This window comes from Oryzias latipes, chromosome 13 (genome assembly GCF_053564925.1).
Source record: "Oryzias latipes strain Hd-rR chromosome 13, Olatipes_Hd-rR_3.1".
Taxonomy (NCBI): domain Eukaryota; kingdom Metazoa; phylum Chordata; class Actinopteri; order Beloniformes; family Adrianichthyidae; genus Oryzias; species Oryzias latipes.
In genome coordinates, this window is record NC_136249.1 from 8,125,451 (window position 1) to 8,139,856 (window position 14,406).

Below are 14,406 nucleotides of genomic sequence, written 5' to 3' on the forward strand. Positions count from 1 at the left end.
TCAAAGTCTGGATCTCCTATCCAGGCTGCATTATACCTCATTTGCCAACTTGCCAATTACTCTATGCTGTCCTCTGTACTTTGTTCTTTTTATATTCAAATCCAAATCTTTTAACCAAGTCATAAATATGTGAGAATGGACACAAAGAGTGAGACACATGCTTTGGCATTTCAAAGTAAACAAAGAAGTCAAAGAAGCAGCATTTAAGGTGGTATCGAAACACAGCGGCCGTACATTTCTATCAAGGCCCAAGTTTTCCTCAATGCCGTAGACTGCAGAACACCCTGGTGCTGCCACCAGATATAATTCCACAACATTGTAACTGTTGGGTATCATGGCTACTCAACAAAAACAAAACAAAAAACACCTCAGTAGTCTAAATTTAGTCAAAAAAAGAACAGGCCGTTTTCACCATTCAATCATTGCCTTCCAAAAAGACAAGCAGTTGTTAAGCACATAAGTCTTTTTTGTATAGCAGTTTCCAAATACTTGGCCTGGAGGATGTCAGGATGGCCGAGCGGTCCAAGGCGCTGCGTTAAGGTCGCAGTTTCGAAAGAGGCGTGGGTTCGAATCCAACTTCTGACATTCATGCACCAGTGATGACTCACTTCCACTGCCTACAGCTGTCCTGTCCATGGAACTCTACTGTTTATCTGCTCTCCAGTAACATCACAAACCTATTTCATTTACTCACAAGGTTCTTGTCACATGTGCTACAAATGAACCAAATGCTAATCCATCCTTTCTTATTATTTATTAAAAACTTCTTTTGATATTTTGTATTTTTTTCCCATAAGCAATCATGAAGGTTGCTGTTTTCAACGTAAAATGATATGGGTAAGATGGCATTTCAAGTCATTGACAATTTATCTCAATACTATGGTCATAAATTATCATGTCCATGTAAAACAAATACATTGTATTTGTCCTCAAGAAAACACAGGGAAGTTTAAGGGTTCCCTGCTTCATATTGGATGCTAATGAGAAACGTGTCAAGTCATTGCATTTGAACAAATCACTCTGACAGCTAAGCCCTAATGCACAGTCCGGCATCTCGGTCAACTTACAAAATCCTTTCTTGAAAACTTCATCAAAATGTAGTCTGTCATGCATTCCTTCAAATGCTCAAACTAAATAGAAGCAAAAATGTTAGTGGTGCCATATAAGACGGAAATACTAATGCTTTAGATCTGCACAAACGTTGTAAAACAGACAGTCCATTTAACATAAATAAATCAGTCATGAACAAATCTGGTATTCGTGAAGTCATTGTTGATTATTGCAAATATGGCTGACTTATTTATGATTACAACACCGAGCGAAGGCAAAAGTGCTTGACTGTTTCACTAAATCATTAGGAGTTAATAAAGGTTTTCCAGAGGTGACCATTACTCCCATCTTTCATTCAATCAATGTCTGGATCTCCTATCCAGGCTGCATTATACCTCATTTGCCAACTTGCCAATTACTCTATGCTGTCCTCTGTACTTTGTTCTTTTTATATTCAAATCCAAATCTTTTAACCAAGTCATAAATATGTGAGAATGGACACAAAGAGTGAGACACATTCTTTGGCATTTCAAAGTAAACAAAGAAGTCAAAGAAGCAGCATTTAAGGTGGTATCGAAACACAGCGGCCGTACATTTCTATCAAGGCCCAAGTTTTCCTCAATGCCGTAGACTGCAGAACAAACTGGTGCTGCCACCAGATATAATTCCACAACATTGTAACTGTTGGGTATCATGGCTACTCAACAAAAACAAAACAAAAAACACCTCAGTAGTCTAAATTTAGTTAAAAAAAGAACAGGCCGTTTTCACCATTCAATCATTGCCTTCTAAAAAGACAAGCAGTTGTTAAGCACATAAGTCTTTTTTGTATAGCAGTTTCCAAATACTTGGCCTGCAGGATGTCAGGATGGCCAAGTGGTCCAAGGCGCTGCGTTAAGGTCGCAGTCTCGAAAGAGGCGTGGGTTCAAATCCCACTTCTGACATTCATGCACCAGTGATGACTCACTTCCACTGCCTACTGCTGACCTGTCCATGGAACTCTACTGTTTATCTGCTCTCCAGTAACATAACAAACTTATTTCATTTACTCACGAGGTTCTTGTCACATGTGCTACAAATGAACCAAATGCTAATCCATCCTTTCTCATTATTTATTAAAAACTTCTTTTGATATTTTGTATTTTTTTCCACAAGCATTCATGAAGGTTGCTGTTTTCAACGTAAAACGATATGGGTAAGATGGGATTCCAAGTCATTGACAATTTAACTCAATATCATGGTCATAAATGATTATGTCCATGTAAAACAAATACATTGTATTTGTCCTCAAAAAAACAAAGGGAAGTTTAAGGGTTCCCTGCTTCATATTGGATGCTAATGAGAAACGTGTCGAGTCATTGCATTTGAACAAACCACTCTGACAGCTAAGCCCTAATGCACAGTCCGGCATCTCGGTCCACTTACAAAATCCTTTCTTGAAACTATATCAAACTGTAGTCTGTCATGCATTCCTTCAAATGCTCAAACTAAAAAGAAGCAGAAATGTTAGTGGTGCCATATAAGACGGAAATGCTAATGCTTTAGATCTGCACAAATGTTGTAAAAGAGACAGTCCATTTAACATAAATAAATCAGTCATGAACAAATCTGGAAATCATGAAGTCATTGTTGATTATTACAAATATGGCTGACGTATTTATGATTACAACACCGAGCGAAGGCAAAAGAGCTTGACTGTTTCACTAAATCATTAGGAGTTAATAAAGGTTTTCCAGAGGTGACCATTACTCCCATCTTTCATTCAATCAAAGTCTGGATCTCCTATCCAGGCTGCATTATACCTCATTTGCCAACTTGCCAATTACTCTATGCTGTCCTCTGTACTTTGTTCTTTTTATATTCAAATCCAAATCTTTTAACCAAGTCATAAATATGTGAGAATGGACACAAAGAGTGAGACACATGCTTTGGCATTTCAAAGTAAACAAAGAAGTCAAAGAAGCAGCATTTAAGGTGGTATTGAAACACAGCGGCCGTACATTTCTATCAAGGCCCAAGTTTTCCTCAATGCCGTAGACTGCAGAACACCCTGGTGCTGCCACCAGATATAATTCCACAACATTGTAACTGTTGGGTATCATGGCTACTCAACAAAAACAAAACAAAAAACACCTCAGTAGTCTAAATTTAGTTAAAAAAAGAACAGGCCGTTTTCACCATTCAATCATTGCCTTCTAAAAAGACAAGCAGTTGTTAAGCACATAAGTCTTTTTTGTATAGCAGTTTCCAAATACTTGGCCTGCAGGATGTCAGGATGGCCAAGTGGTCCAAGGCGCTGCGTTAAGGTCGCAGTCTCGAAAGAGGTGTGGGTTCAAATCCCACTTCTGACATTCATGCACCAGTGATGACTCACTTCCACTGCCTACTGCTGTCCTGTCCATGGAACTCTACTGTTTATCTGCTCTCCAGTAACATCACAAACTTATTTCATTTACTCACGAGGTTCTTGTCACATGTGCTACAAATGAACCAAATGCTAATCCATCCTTTCTCATTATTTATTAAAAACTTCTTTTGATATTTTGTATTTTTTTCCACAAGCATTCATGAAGGTTGCTGTTTTCAACGTAAAACGATATGGGTAAGATGGGATTCCAAGTCATTGACAATTTAACTCAATACCAAGGTCATAAATGATCATGTCCATGTAAAACAAATACATTGTATTTGTCCTCAAGAAAACACAGGGAAGTTTAAGGGTTCCCTGCTTCATATTGGATGCTATTGAGAAACGTGTCGAGTCATTGCATTTGAACAAACCACTCTGACAGCTAAGCCCTAATGCACAGTCCGGCATCTCGGTCCACTTACAAAATCCTTTCTTGAAACTTCATCAAATTGTAGTCTGTCATGCCTTCCTTTAAATGCTCAAACTGAAAAGAAGCAGTAATGTTAGTGGTGCCATATAAGATGGAAATTCTAATGCTTTAGATCTGCACAAACGTTGTAAAACAGACAGTCCATTTAACATAAATAAATCAGTCTTGAACAAATCTGGTATTCATGAATTAATTGTTGATCATTACAAATATGGCTGACTTATTTATGATTACAACACCGAGCGAAGGAAAAAGTGCTTGACTGTTTCACTAAATCATTAGGAGTTAATAAAGGTTTTCCAGAGGTGACAATTACTCCAATCTTTCATTCAATCAAAGTCTGGATCTCCTATCCAGGCTGCATTATACCTCATTTGCCAACTTGCCAATTACTCTATGGTGTCATCTGTACTTTGTTCTTTTTATATTCAAATCCAAATCTTTTAACCAAGTCATAAATATGTGAGAATGGACACAAAGAGTGAGACACATGCTTTGGCATTTCAAAGTAAACAAAGAAGTCAAAGAAGCAGCATTTAAGGTGGTATTGAAACACAGCGGCCGTACATTTCTATCAAGGCCCAAGTTTTCCTCAATGCCGTAGACTGCAGAACACCCTGGTGCTGCCACCAGATAGAATTCCACAACATTGTAACTGTTGGGTATCATGGCTACTCAACAAAAACAAACAAAAAAAAAACACCTCAGTAGTCTAAATTTAGTCAAAAAAAGAACAGGCCGTTTTCACCATTCAATCATTGCCTTCCAAAAAGACAAGCAGTTGTTAAGCACATAAGTCTTTTTTGTATAGCAGTTTCCAAATACTTGGCCTGGAGAATGTCAGGATGGCCGAGCGGTCCAAGGCGCTGCGTTAAAGTCACAGTCTCGAAAGAGGCGTGGGTTTGAATCCCACTTCTGACATTCATGCACCAGTGATGACTCACTTCCACTGCCTACAGCTGTCCTGTCCATGGAACTCTACTGTTTATCTGCTCTCCAGTAACATCACAAACTTATTTCATTTACTCACGAGGTTCTTGTCACATGTGCTACTAATGAACCAAATGCTAATCCATCCTTTTTCATTATTTATTAAAAACTTCTTTTGATATTTTGTATTTTTTTCCATAAGCATTCATGAAGGTTGCTGTTTTCAACGTAAAACGATATGGGTAAGATGGCATTTCAAGTCATTGACAATTTATCTCAATACTAAGGTCATAAATTATCATGTCCATGTAAAACAAATACATTGTATTTGTCCTCAAAAAAACACAGGGAAGTTTAAGGGTTCCCTGCTTCATATTGGATGCTAATGAGAAACGTGTCGAGTCATTGCATTTGAACAAATCACTCTGACAGCTAAGCCCTAATGCACAGTCCGGCATCTCGGTCCACTTACAAAATCCTTTTTTGAAACTTCATCAAAATGTAGTCTGTCATGCATTCCTTCAAATGCTCAAACTAAAAAGAAGCAGAAATGTTAGTGGTGCCATATAAGACGGAAATACTAATGCTTTAGATCTGCACAAACGTTGTAAAACAGACAGTCCATTTAACATAAATAAATCAGTCATGAACAAATCTGGTATTCGTGAAGTCATTGTTGATTATTGCAAATATGGCTGACTTATTTATGATTACAACACCGAGCGAAGGCAAAAGTGCTTGACTGTTTCACTAAATCATTAGGAGTTAATAAAGGTTTTCCAGAGGTGACCATTACTCCCATCTTTCATTCAATCAAAGTCTGGATCTCCTATACAGGCTGCATTATACCTCATTTGCCAACTTGCCAATTACTCTATGCTGTCCTCTGTACTTTGTTCTTTTTATATTCAAATCCAAATCTTTTAACCAAGTCATAAATATGTGAGAATGGACACAAAGAGTGAGACACATGCTTTGGCATTTCAAAGTAAACAAAGAAGTCAAAGAAGCAGCATTTAAGGTGGTATTGAAACACAGCGGCCGTACATTTCTATCAAGGCCCAAGTTTTCCTCAATGCCGTAGACTGCAGAACACCCTGGTGCTGCCACCAGATAGAATTCCACAACATTGTAACTGTTGGGTATCATGGCTACTCAACAAAAACAAAAACAAAAAAAACACCTCAGTAGTTTAAATTTAGTTAAAAAAAGAACAGGCCGTTTTCACCATTCAATCATTGCCTTCCAAAAAGACAAGCAGTTAAGCACATAAGTCTTTTTTGTATAGCAGTTTCCAAATATTTGGCCGGGAGGATGTCAGGATGGCCGAGCGGTCCAAGGCGCTGCGTTAAGGTCGCAGTCTCGAAAGAGGCGTGGGTTCGAATCCCACTTCTGACATTCATGCACCAGTGATGACTCACTTCCACTGCCTACAGCTGTCCTGTCCATGGAACTCTACTGTTTATCTGCTCTCCAGAAACATCACAAACTTATTTCATTTACTCACGAGGTTCTTGTCACATGTGCTACTAATGAACCAAATGCTAATCCATCCTTTTTCATTATTTATTAAAAACTTCTTTTGATATTTTGTATTTTTTTCCATAAGCATTCATGAAGGTTGCTGTTTTCAACGTAAAACGATATGGGTAAGATGGCATTTCAAGTCATTGACAATTTATCTCAATACTAAGGTCATAAATGATCATGTCCATGTAAAACAAATACATTGTATTTGTCCTCAAAAAAACACAGGGAAGTTTAAGGGTTCCCTGCTTCATATTGGATGCTAATGAGAAACGTGTCGAGTCATTGCATTTGAACAAATCACTCTGACAGCTAAGCCCTAATGCACAGTCCGGCATCTCGGTCCACTTACAAAATCCTTTCTTGAAACTTCATCAAAATGTAGTCTGTCATGCATTCCTTCAAATGCTCAAACTAAAAAGAAGCAGAAATGTGAGTGGTGCCATATAAGACGGAAATACTAATGCTTTAGATCTGCACAAATGTTGTAAAACAGACAGTCCATTTGACATAAATAAATCAGTCATGAACAAATCTGGTATTCGTGAAGTCATTGTTGATTATTGCAAATATGGCTGACTTATTTATGATTACAACACCGAGCGAAGGCAAAAGTGCTTGACTGTTTCACTAAATCATTAGGAGTTAATAAAGGTTTTCCAGAGGTGACCATTACTCCCATCTTTCATTCAATCAAAGTCTGGATCTCCTATCCAGGCTGCATTATACCTCATTTGCCAACTTGCCAATTACTCTATGCTGTCCTCTGTACTTTGTTCTTTTTATATTCAAATCCAAATCTTTTAACCAAGTCATAAATATGTGAGAATGGACACAAAGAGTGAGACACATGCTTTGGCATTTCAAAGTAAACAAAGAAGTCAAAGAAGCAGCATTTAAGGTGGTATTGAAACACAGCGGCCATACATTTCTATCAAGGCCCAAGTTTTCCTCAATGCCGTAGACTGCAGAACACCCTGGTGCTGCCACCAGATAGAATTCCACAACATTGTAACTGTTGGGTATCATGGCTACTCAACAAAAACAAACAAAAAAAAACACCTCAGTAGTCTAAATTTAGTCAAAAAAAGAACAGGCCGTTTTCACCATTCAATCATTGCCTTCCAAAAAGACAAGCAGTTAAGCACATAAGTCTTTTTTGTATAGCAGTTTCCAAATATTTGGCCGGGAGGATGTCAGGATGGCCGAGCGGTCCAAGGCGCTGCGTTAAGGTCGCAGTCTCGAAAGAAGCGTGGGTTCAAATCCCACTTTTGACATTCATGCACCAGTGATGACTCACTTCCACTGCCTACAGCTGTCCTGTCCATGGAACTCTACTGTTTATCTGCTCTCCAGAAACATCACAAACTTATTTCATTTACTCACGAGGTTCTTGTCACATGTGCTACTAATGAACCAAATGCTAATCCATCCTTTTTCATTATTTATTAAAAACTTCTTTTGATATTTTGTATTTTTTTCCATAAGCATTCATGAAGGTTGCTGTTTTCAACGTAAAACGATATGGGTAAGATGGCATTTCAAGTCATTGACAATTTATCTCAATACTAAGGTCATAAATGATCATGTCCATGTAAAACAAATACATTGTATTTGTCCTCAAAAAAACACAGGGAAGTTTAAGGGTTCCCTGCTTCATATTGGATGCTAATGAGAAACGTGTCAAGTCATTGCATTTGAACAAATCACTCTGACAGCTAAGCCCTAATGCACAGTCCGGGATCTCGGTCCACTTACAAAATCCTTTCTTGAAACTTCATCAAAATGTAGTCTGTCATGCATTCCTTCAAATGCTCAAACTAAAAAGAAGCAGAAATGTGAGTGGTGCCATATAAGACGGAAATACTAATGCTTTAGATCTGCACAAATGTTGTAAAACAGACAGTCCATTTGACATAAATAAATCAGTCATGAACAAATCTGGTATTCGTGAAGTCATTGTTGATTATTGCAAATATGGCTGACTTATTTATGATTACAACACCGAGCGAAGGCAAAAGTGCTTGACTGTTTCACTAAATCATTAGGAGTTAATAAAGGTTTTCCAGAGGTGACCATTACTCCCATCTTTCATTCAATCAAAGTCTGGATCTCCTATCCAGGCTGCATTATACCTCATTTGCCAACTTGCCAATTACTCTATGCTGTCCTCTGTACTTTGTTCTTTTTATATTCAAATCCAAATCTTTTAACCAAGTCATAAATATGTGAGAATGGACACAAAGAGTGAGACACATGCTTTGGCATTTCAAAGTAAACAAAGAAGTCAAAGAAGCAGCATTTAAGGTGGTATTGAAACACAGCGGCCGTACATTTCTATCAAGGCCCAAGTTTTCCTCAATGCCGTAGACTGCAGAACACCCTGGTGCTGCCACCAGATATAATTCCACAACATTGTAACTGTTGGGTATCATGGCTACTCAACAAAAACAAACAAAAAAAACACCTCAGTAGTCTAAATTTAGTCAAAAAAAGAACAGGCCGTTTTCACCATTCAATCATTGCCTTCCAAAAAGACAAGCAGTTAAGCACATAAGTCTTTTTTGTATAGCAGTTTCCAAATATTTGGCCGGGAGGATGTCAGGATGGCCGAGCGGTCCAAGGCGCTGCGTTAAGGTCGCAGTCTCGAAAGAGGCATGGGTTCGAATCCCACTTCTGACATTCATGCACCAGTGATGACTCACTTCCACTGCCTACAGCTGTCCTGTCCATGGATCTCTACTGTTTATCTGCTCTCCAGAAACATCACAAACTTATTTCATTTACTCACGAGGTTCTTGTCACATGTGCTACTAATGAACCAAATGCAAATCCATCCTTTTTCATTATTTATTAAAAACTTCTTTTGATATTTTGTATTTTTTTCCATAAGCATTCATGAAGGTTGCTGTTTTCAACGTAAAACGATATGGGTAAGATGGCATTTCAAGTCATTGACAATTTATCTCAATACTAAGGTCATAAATGATCATGTCCATGTAAAACAAATACATTGTATTTGTCCTCAAAAAAACACAGGGAAGTTTAAGGGTTCCCTGCTTCATATTGGATGCTAATGAGAAACGTGTCAAGTCATTGCATTTGAACAAATCACTCTGACAACTAAGCCCTAATGCACAGTCCGGCATCTCGGTCCACTTACAAAATCCTTTCTTGAAACTTCATCAAAATGTAGTCTGTCATGCATTCCTTCAAATGCTCAAACTAAAAAGAAGCAGAAATGTGAGTGGTGCCATATAAGACGGAAATACTAATGCTTTAGATCTGCACAAATGTTGTAAAACAGACAGTCCATTTGACATAAATAAATCAGTCATGAACAAATCTGGTATTCGTGAAGTCATTGTTGATTATTGCAAATATGGCTGACTTATTTATGATTACAACACCGAGCGAAGGCAAAAGTGCTTGACTGTTTCACTAAATCATTAGGAGTTAATAAAGGTTTTCCAGAGGTGACCATTACTCCCATCTTTCATTCAATCAAAGTCTGGATCTCCTATCCAGGCTGCATTATACCTCATTTGCCAACTTGCCAATTACTCTATGCTGTCCTCTGTACTTTGTTCTTTTTATATTCATATCCAAATCTTTTAACCAAGTCATAAATATGTGAGAATGGACACAAAGAGTGAGACACATGCTTTGGCATTTCAAAGTAAACAAAGAAGTCAAAGAAGCAGCATTTAAGGTGGTATTGAAACACAGCGGCCGTACATTTCTATCAAGGCCCAAGTTTTCCTCAATGCCGTAGACTGCAGAACACCCTGGTGCTGCCACCAGATATAATTCCACAACATTGTAACTGTTGGGTATCATGGCTACTCAACAAAAACAAACAAAAAAAACACCTCAGTAGTCTAAATTTAGTCAAAAAAAGAACAGGCCGTTTTCATCATTCAATCATTGCCATCCAAAAAGACAAGCAGTTGTTAAGCACATAAGTATTTTTTGTATAGCAGTTTCCAAATATTTGGCCGGGAGGATGTCAGGATGGCCGAGCGGTCCAAGGCGCTGCGTTAAGGTCGCAGTCTCGAAAGAGGCGTGGGTTCGAATCCCACTTCTGACATTCATGCACCAGTGATGACTCACTTCCACTGCCTACAGCTGTCCTGTCCATGGAACTCTACTGTTTATCTGCTCTCCAGAAACATCACAAACTTATTTCATTTACTCACGAGGTTCTTGTCACATGTGCTACTAATGAACCAAATGCTAATCCATCCTTTTTCATTATTTATTAAAAACTTCTTTTGATATTTTGTATTTTTTTCCATAAGCATTCATGAAGGTTGCTGTTTTCAACGTAAAACGAAATGGGTAAGATGGCATTTCAAGTCATTGACAATTTATCTCAATACTAAGGTCATAAATTATCATGTCCATGTAAAACAAATACATTGTATTTGTCCTCAAAAAAACACAGGGAAGTTTAAGGGTTCCCTGCTTCATATTGGATGCTAATGAGAAACGTGTCGAGTCATTGCATTTGAACAAACCACTCTGACAGCTAAGCCCTAATGCACAGTCCGGCATCTCGGTCCACTTACAAAATCCTTTCTTGAAACTATATCAAACTGTAGTCTGTCATGCATTCCTTCAAATGCTCGAACTAAAAAGAAGCAGAAATGTTAGTGGTGCCATATAAGACGGAAATACTAATGCTTTAGATCTGCACAAATGTTGTAAAAGAGACAGTCCATTTAACATAAATAAATCAGTCATGAACAAATCTGGAAATCATGAAGTCATTGTTGATTATTACAAATATGGCTGACGTATTTATGATTACAACACCGAGCGAAGGCAAAAGAGCTTGACTGTTTCACTAAATCATTAGGAGTTAATAAAGGTTTTCCAGAGGTGACCATTACTCCCATCTTTCATTCAATCAAAGTCTGGATCTCCTATCCAGGCTGCATTATACCTCATTTGCCAACTTGCCAATTACTCTATGCTGTCCTCTGTACTTTGTTCTTTTTATATTCAAATCCAAATCTTTTAACCAAGTCATAAATATGTGAGAATGGACACAAAGAGTGAGACACATGCTTTGGCATTTCAAAGTAAACAAAGAAGTCAAAAAAGCAGCATTTAAGGTGGTATCGAAACACAGCGGCCGTACATTTCTATCAAGGCCCAAGTTTTCCTCAATGCCGTAGACTGCAGAACACCCTGGTGCTGCCACCAGATATAATTCCACAACATTGTAACTGTTGGGTATCATGGCTACTCAACAAAAACAAACAAAAAAAAACACCTCAGTAGTCTAAATTTAGTCAAAAAAAGAACAGGCCGTTTTCACCATTCAATCATTGCCTTCCAAAAAGACAAGCAGTTGTTAAGCACATAAGTCTTTTTTGTATAGCAGTTTCCAAATACTTGGCCTGGAGGATGTCAGGATGGCCGAGCGGTCCAAGGTGCTGCGTTAAGGTCGCAGTTTCGAAAGAGGCGTGGGTTCGAATCCAACTTCTGACATTCATGCACCAGTGATGACTCACTTCCACTGCCTACAGCTGTCCTGTCCATGGAACTCTACTGTTTATCTGCTCTCCAGTAACATCACAAACCTATTTCATTTACTCACGAGGTTCTTGTCACATGTGCTACAAATGAACCAAATGCTAATCCATCCTTTCTTATTATTTATTAAAAACTTCTTTTGATATTTTGTATTTTTTTCCCATAAGCAATCATGAAGGTTGCTGTTTTCAACGTAAAATGATATGGGTAAGATGGCATTTCAAGTCATTGACAATTTATCTCAATACTATGGTCATAAATTATCATGTCCATGTAAAACAAATACATTGTATTTGTCCTCAAGAAAACACAGGGAAGTTTAAGGGTTCCCTGCTTCATATTGGATGCTAATGAGAAACGTGTCAAGTCATTGCATTTGAACAAATCACTCTGACAGCTAAGCCCTAATGCACAGTCCGGCATCTCGGTCAACTTACAAAATCCTTTCTTGAAAACTTCATCAAAATGTAGTCTGTCATGCATTCCTTCAAATGCTCAAACTAAATAGAAGCAAAAATGTTAGTGGTGCCATAAAAGACGGAAATACTAATGCTTTAGATCTGCACAAACGTTGTAAAACAGACAGTCCATTTAACATAAATAAATCAGTCATGAACAAATCTGGTATTCGTGAAGTCATTCTTGATTATTGCAAATATGGCTGACTTATTTATGATTACAACACCGAGCGAAGGCAAAAGTGCTTGACTGTTTCACTAAATCATTAAGAGTTAATAAAGGTTTTCCAGAGGTGACCATTACTCCCATCTTTCATTCAATCAATGTCTGGATCTCCTATCCAGGCTGCATTATACCTCATTTGCCAACTTGCCAATTACTCTATGCTGTCCTCTGTACTTTGTTCTTTTTATATTCAAATCCAAATCTTTTAACCAAGTCATAAATATGTGAGAATGGACACAAAGAGTGAGACACATTCTTTGGCATTTCAAAGTAAACAAAGAAGTCAAAGAAGCAGCATTTAAGGTGGTATCGAAACACAGCGGCCGTACATTTCTATCAAGGCCCAAGTTTTCCTCAATGCCAGAGACTGCAGAACAAACTGGTGCTGCCACCAGATATAATTCCACAACATTGTAACTGTTGGGTATCATGGCTACTCAACAAAAACAAAACAAAAAACACCTCAGTAGTCTAAATTTAGTTAAAAAAAGAACAGGCCGTTTTCACCATTCAATCATTGCCTTCTAAAAAGACAAGCAGTTGTTAAGCACATAAGTCTTTTTTGTATAGCAGTTTCCAAATACTTGGCCTGCAGGATGTCAGGATGGCCAAGTGGTCCAAGGCGCTGCGTTAAGGTCGCAGTCTCGAAAGAGGCGTGGGTTCGAATCCCACTTCTGACATTCAGGCACCAGTGATGACTCACTTCCACTGCCTACTGCTGTCCTGTCCATGGAACTCTACTGTTTATCTGCTCTCCAGTAACATCACAAACTTATTTCATTTACTCACGAGGTTCTTGTCACATGTGCTACTAATGAACCAAATGCTAATCCATCCTTTCTCATTATTTATTAAAAACTTCTTTTGATATTTTGTATTTTTTTCCACAAGCATTCATGAAGGTTGCTGTTTTCAACGTAAAACGATATGGGTAAGATGGGATTCCAAGTCATTGACAATTTAACTCAATATCATGGTCATAAATGATGATGTCCATGTAAAACAAATACATTGTATTTGTCCTCAAGAAAACACAGGGAAGTTTAAGGGTTCCCTGCTTCATATTGGATGCTATTGAGAAACGTGTCGAGTCATTGCATTTGAACAAATCACTCTGACAGCTAAGCCCTAATGCACAGTCCGGCATCTCGGTCCACTTACAAAATCCTTTCTTGAAACTTCATCAAAATGTAGTCTGTCATGCCTTCCTTTAAATGCTCAAACTGAAAAGAAGCAGTAATGTTAGTGGTGCCATATAAGATGGAAATTCTAATGCTTTAGATCTGCACAAACGTTGTAAAACAGACAGTCCATTTAACATAAATAAATCAGTCTTGAACAAATCTGGTATTCATGAATTAATTGTTGATCATTACAAATATGGCTGACGTATTTATGATTACAACACCGAGCGAAGGCAAAAGTGCTTGATTGTTTCACTAAATCATCAATGCCCGTTCACACCGGGACGAATTTCGCTGGCGATTTTCGCCGACGTTTAGCGCCGCGTGACTAAACAAAGGGCACCAATGAGAGTGTGAACACCGACGCGAAAAAACGCCACGCGTCAAAGCGTCAAAAAAAAAAAAAAAACGCCTCTGGGTCGTTTTTTTTTTTCGACGCGTCGCGTCGAAATCTATTCGACCAATGAGAATGGCGCTTTTGCACGCGTGTCTGGAGCTTCTGAAGTTACAGTAAAACACAACTTGGGGGCGCTCAAACACAAAACTGCCTTGCTGAGCACACATACCAGCGAAGAAGATAGACGCCAAGTAGCGTCTACACTGCCGCAAAGAAATAATGACGGACATTCTAAAATATCCCCGAACCA

The 14,406-nt window shown here is 38.3% G+C and overlaps 10 non-coding genes across 10 annotated transcripts; all 10 read left to right on the forward strand.

Moving 5' to 3' along the window:
* Nucleotides 1-503: 503 nt before the first annotated feature.
* Nucleotides 504-585, forward strand: trnal-aag (transfer RNA leucine (anticodon AAG)). The gene has a single exon. It is a non-coding gene; the product is annotated as a tRNA-Leu (tRNA).
* A 1,327-nt stretch (nucleotides 586-1,912) lies between these two features.
* Nucleotides 1,913-1,994, forward strand: trnal-aag (transfer RNA leucine (anticodon AAG)). Its single transcript has one exon. It is a non-coding gene; the product is annotated as a tRNA-Leu (tRNA).
* Nucleotides 1,995-3,319: 1,325 nt separating this feature from the next.
* trnal-aag (transfer RNA leucine (anticodon AAG)) lies at nucleotides 3,320-3,401 on the forward strand. Its single transcript has one exon. It is a non-coding gene; the product is annotated as a tRNA-Leu (tRNA).
* Nucleotides 3,402-4,729: 1,328 nt separating this feature from the next.
* Nucleotides 4,730-4,811, forward strand: trnaf-aaa (transfer RNA phenylalanine (anticodon AAA)). Its single transcript has one exon. It is a non-coding gene; the product is annotated as a tRNA-Phe (tRNA).
* A 1,325-nt stretch (nucleotides 4,812-6,136) lies between these two features.
* trnal-aag (transfer RNA leucine (anticodon AAG)) lies at nucleotides 6,137-6,218 on the forward strand. Its single transcript has one exon. It is a non-coding gene; the product is annotated as a tRNA-Leu (tRNA).
* Nucleotides 6,219-7,542: 1,324 nt separating this feature from the next.
* trnal-aag (transfer RNA leucine (anticodon AAG)) lies at nucleotides 7,543-7,624 on the forward strand. Its single transcript has one exon. It is a non-coding gene; the product is annotated as a tRNA-Leu (tRNA).
* Nucleotides 7,625-8,947: 1,323 nt separating this feature from the next.
* On the forward strand, nucleotides 8,948-9,029 carry trnal-aag (transfer RNA leucine (anticodon AAG)). The gene has a single exon. It is a non-coding gene; the product is annotated as a tRNA-Leu (tRNA).
* Nucleotides 9,030-10,355: 1,326 nt separating this feature from the next.
* Nucleotides 10,356-10,437, forward strand: trnal-aag (transfer RNA leucine (anticodon AAG)). The gene has a single exon. It is a non-coding gene; the product is annotated as a tRNA-Leu (tRNA).
* Nucleotides 10,438-11,764: 1,327 nt separating this feature from the next.
* Nucleotides 11,765-11,846, forward strand: trnal-aag (transfer RNA leucine (anticodon AAG)). The gene has a single exon. It is a non-coding gene; the product is annotated as a tRNA-Leu (tRNA).
* A 1,327-nt stretch (nucleotides 11,847-13,173) lies between these two features.
* On the forward strand, nucleotides 13,174-13,255 carry trnal-aag (transfer RNA leucine (anticodon AAG)). Its single transcript has one exon. It is a non-coding gene; the product is annotated as a tRNA-Leu (tRNA).
* Nucleotides 13,256-14,406: the final 1,151 nt, after the last annotated feature.